We start from the raw sequence: 4,905 nt of genomic DNA on the forward strand, positions 1-4,905 counted from the left end.
TCTGTTGCAAGCACTCTGGCAAGTTATCTCTGTTTGCTGTGTCTTATCAGTAAAGGCTTGGCAGGCAGCTACGCAGTTGCTGCCAAGAAATTCATTTGTCTTTGTCTGTGCCGAGTAGTTTTTCAGGCCTCAGCTGACTGGTTGGGGGGTGTGGGTCGGACGGGGGACAGAACACGGTCTTGCAGACGTTGCTTGTCTTGTTTGTCCTCTATGGACAAGGCTAAGTTGTTGTGACTCTGACTGGTCTGGAACACTGTTGCTTCTAAAGCAGGTTTGGTTGTCACAAGCGCGCAGTGTTCTAGGTGTGGTTTTAGGTGAGGTGCTGTTCCATTACTGGGAATGGAGGTGTTTGATATGCTCACCTGGGTTGGGATTTGCGGTTGATCAACACACACTGTCCCTCCTATGGCCCATCCGAGTTCCGTTTTAATGGCTACTGGGGTTCCTGGTGGACCTTTGATTCTCTCATCGGAGCCAATGGACTCTGGGGCGTCTCTTCCCACCATGAGTAGGATTTTAGCTTCAGGATCTAGAGGAGGGATTAAATCAGCTATGTGTGCTAAGTGAGGTATTCTTCTTGCCGCCTCTGGTGTTGAGATTTCGCTGCGGATCTCTGGTAAGGTCTCCCATTCCAACACTGATGGTAACCGGAAGTGAGAGCTTCCATCTATCGCTTCTATGCGTAGACCGGTGATTTTCCTCCCCGCTGCGTGCATTGGAACTGTGCATGTATTTATTGCAAAATGCTTTGGTTCGCTCGGGAGGTCGAAAAGATAAAAAAAGGCGGGCTTTGCTATAGTAGCTTTGCAGTGTGGGTCTAGTATGGCGTACATTTTTACTGCCTTTTCGGGTTGCCCATCGGGGTAGACTTTTGCAAGACAGACGGGTGAGCATGAAGGAGGGCATGGTGAGCCATCGCATATGTCTGTGTAGTACGTCCCGTACTGCTTTGGCTGCTGTTCGGAGTCAGTTTGAGTCTCCGTCGTCGAAGTCGCTTTTTGTGTCCCGGCAGAGGGCTTCTTAGTTTCTAGATGTAAGGCTGCTGGGTGCCTGGTACTGTCACACAGGTGGCATTTCACTCTAGCTGTGCAATCTTTGGCCATGTGCTCCATGGAGTCGCAGCATTTGAAACATATCCTATTTTCTTTGAGTAGGGTCTTTCTGTCATCCAGTGATTTTTTCCTAAAGTCTCTGCAATCATTTAGAGAGTGTGAGGACTTGTGGATTGGACAAGTCAAGCCTTTTTTAGGTGAACGAGGATCCGAATGAACGCTCTTTGGTGCTCGTTCGTCTGGGGGTTTCTTTGGGGGGAACGTGACGTCTGTTTTGAACACTGGATAGGTAGGTCTGTCCTTTGTAGCTTGGAAGGGGCACTTGATGACATCGGAGTTGTGACTGGTTTGCTTCGGCGCTGTGGACTGAGCTTCCCTGATGGAGTGGTACAGGGGGGTCGTTGTAGAAGTCAGCTCTGTTTTTGATAAAATTAGTGAGAACCGCGAAGGGGGGAATCTGGTTTTGGTTGTTTGCCCTGTAAGTTTGAGAGATCTCGATCCATCGTTCGGATATCAACCGTGGTAGTTTTTGGATGATAGGTTCTTGTGTTCTGAACAGGTCAAGGCAAACTAATCCCGGCAAGGTAGGATCCCGTTTTATGTTCGCCAGTTGAGTAATGAGCGACGAGAACGTCTTCAGCTGCTCACGTTCGTCGATTGTTATGTTGGGGAAACTGAGAACGTGGTCAAGGAGTGCGGATTCTGTCACTGTGGGTTCACCGAAGTCTCTATCAAGTGACTCCCAAGTTTCTACAAGACCGACATCAGGGTCGCCCAGATGGGCTGCGAAAATGTTGTTCTCTGTGACTACGGATTTTGGCCCTAGCCAGGCTGTCAGCTGGATAAGTTCTTCCTCAGGTCCAACCCCCTCCAGTTCGATGGCGCGCTTGAAAATGTGCTTCCACATTAAGTAGTCTTTTCCAGGTTTGTCAGAGAATCTTCGTACTCCTTTGGCTGCCAAGTCCACCCTTCTGCCACAGCACATTGGGGAATGCATTGCAGCCGTGTGTGGGTTGTAGCTTGGTGGAGGTGGTGCAGCGCTTATTGGAGCGGGGGCGTGTGCCATGGCTGGCTGGTAACCTCCTTCGGCATATTGTTGGCTGAGGGTGGTTTGCCATGTGACATGCGAGGAACCTTGTTGACTTGGTCTGAACTCCTCTGCTCTGGCGTTGAGCTGAGGGAATCCAAATCCCTGCGTACTTACTTGTTGGAGGGTCTCTCGTCTTTCTGGTGGAGCCGGTCTGGGGGTAGTGCCCCAGAAGGCCGCTTCCAGTCGTCTTAATATTGCCTCTTTTGGGGCTAGCTCATCTCGGAGCTGTTGCACTTGCTGCTGTGTGACCATTGCCGCTGATGATGTACCCATCCGGTTGCCGTCAAAGATGTGGTTCGGCGGGTTCAATGGGGCAGCTACGATAGGAATGCCTCCTTGCGTTCCTGGCTGTGTGGCTATTGCTGTGGCTGGTGGACCCATCTGGTTGCCATCAAAGGTATGGTTCGGTGGGTTCAATGGGGCAGCAACGATAGGAATGTCTCGTTGCGCTGCCCGCTGTGGAGCCGTTGCCGCTGCTGGTGGACCCATCCGGTTGCCATCTTGCGCTCCCCGCTGTGCAGTCGTAGCCGTTGCTGGTGGTCCCATCCGGTTGCCATCAAAGGTGTGGTTCGATGGGGCAGCAACAGTGGGAAGATCCCGTGGCCTAGTTGTGGCGACATCAACCCTGTGGCTGACTGGCACATCTGGCCGTTGAGATTCTTCCGTTCGTCTACTCGGTCTTGGGGGGCTTGTGGCTGGCTGTGGTCTCACCTGTTCACGTTGGAATGCGCTTTGGTTATCTACGTAGGCCTGTACTCTGCTACGTCGTTCTTCGTTTTCCAGGTGTTCCCTATTGGGCAGGAAGATGGTGTGCTGAAGTGTTTCCTGAAAGCCTTCCGCTCTAGCTATTTTGTCTACCATATCTCGTTGGCTTTGAACAAATTCAAGCTCTTCTTGAGCATCTTGTCTTTTGGCCCTTATTTTTGCTGCCATGGCTTTACGTTTAACTTCCAATTGAGCTGCCTCATCTTCCAGTTTGGCTTCTATTTCGGCCTCTTTGAGGTCTATGGCCGCCAAATCCTTCTTTCTCTGCCGCTCCTCTTGAATCACACGAAAGACTGCTTTGGCAGCTTTGGCATCAATGATTGCTTGCTCTGCTTGTGAAATTCGAGATGCTCGGCTGTGACGAGAAGAAGCTTTCGAATTGCGGGAGGCGCCTGTGACATGTGATTGTTGTGACACGCTGGAATGTGCCTTGGATATGTGGCGGAAGGATGAGGCCCTTCCAGACGCATGGGATGGAGCCGCGTGCGACCGTTGGGACGGTGCGTGTGAATGGCGGGAAACTTCAGACTCTGCCCTGTCAACCGGTCTGTCTCTCGGGCGAGGCTCGCATTCTGGAGGGTGTTGTGGGCTCTCTAGAAGCTTCTTGCGTTCCTCGTTCAGTAACCGAAGACTTTGCATGTTGTGGTCGACTTCTGAGTCTCTTACTTGCTGCTGGATGTCCTTGAGTTGCCGTTCGGAGTCCATCCATTGTGTGAAGGTGTCTTCCTTATCTCCTACTAGTGTGTGAGCACGTTCGGAGGAGAGGTCCCCCTTTTGCTCTAGGTAGAGTTTGTGCCATTTCTCCCAGCATCTTTCATGGCGCTTGTGCACGGTGTGCCATTTCTCCAACAGGTTTGCATGCATGGCTTCAGTTGGCGTTCTTTGTTGTCTCAGATCATAGTGACTTTGAGACGTCTTTGGTCTTACTGAGGCTTGAGCTTCAGCTTCTGTGTACAGGTCAAGGGTGGCTGTTTGTGGCGCTTCTCGGCCATCTGGTTGGGGTGTTCCAACTAGGCTGGTTGGTTGAACCCCTTCATCTAGATCAATGAGCCGCTCTGCCATGGTTAGGATGGGTTCAGTGATCTTCTCAGCTATTTTGAAGCAAATTTGAAGAACTTCTCTCTTTGACCACTAGGGGTCGCTATCTGCAGATCAGCTTCAGGGGTGCTGTCTGTAGGTGGAGGAGCCACTGGGAGCGTTGTCCTGTGGTTCCTAGCTATTTAGAAGCAAATTGGATGAACTTCACTTTTTGACCACCAGGGGGCGCTGCTGCCCTGCTAGTGGGGCTGGTTGTGCCCCTGCCTCCTTATTCTATTAACACCGGTTGAAATTCCAGGCATTCCTAAGGGGGGAGGGAGTGTGGCATCTTTCGCCAGTATTGAGGCTTTATGACGGAGAGAGAGAGCAACTTAATGGTTTAATTGCCCTCTTCCTTGACAACCAGTTGCTAGGCTTGCAGACAATGAAGGCATGCTGGGCTACAAACTCATGAAGGGGAAGCAATCCGCAGTTGCTTTGTTGATTTAAACATTTAGTTTTTAAATCCTCGTTGCACCAGGCAGGGTGGGAGACAGGCCCAAATCCCCAAAGCAGTGAAGAGTGCACAACAAGGGGGGGTGTTGCCCCAAGCCCCGAAGTCGCCATCAGGGGAAAAAGGAGGGGGGAAACCGCCCACGCTCCCCGATTCCCAGAAACGCAGCCTTCACAGGCAAGAGTTTTGTTGTTTTAAAACTTGGCTTGCAGAGATGACAGCAAATAACAAGACAATGCTTCTTTTTTTTTTTTCTTTTTTTTTTTTCAAATTTTTTTTTATTATTTTCAACATAAGAAAAAAGCAAACACAAGTACATCACAATTGGAAAACCCCCTCCCCACCCCCCACCCGGACTTCCCAAACCTAATCCCAGGATACTATTCATCTAAAAGTAACCTTATATTAATATCCCTAACTCCACAAAGTATAATTCTACATAAATAGGTGAAATATAAGTATATATA

Source organism: Protobothrops mucrosquamatus, unplaced genomic scaffold (assembly GCF_001527695.2).
Source record: "Protobothrops mucrosquamatus isolate PMUCROS unplaced genomic scaffold, P.Mucros_1.0 scaffold1425, whole genome shotgun sequence".
Lineage (NCBI taxonomy): Eukaryota > Metazoa > Chordata > Lepidosauria > Squamata > Viperidae > Protobothrops > Protobothrops mucrosquamatus.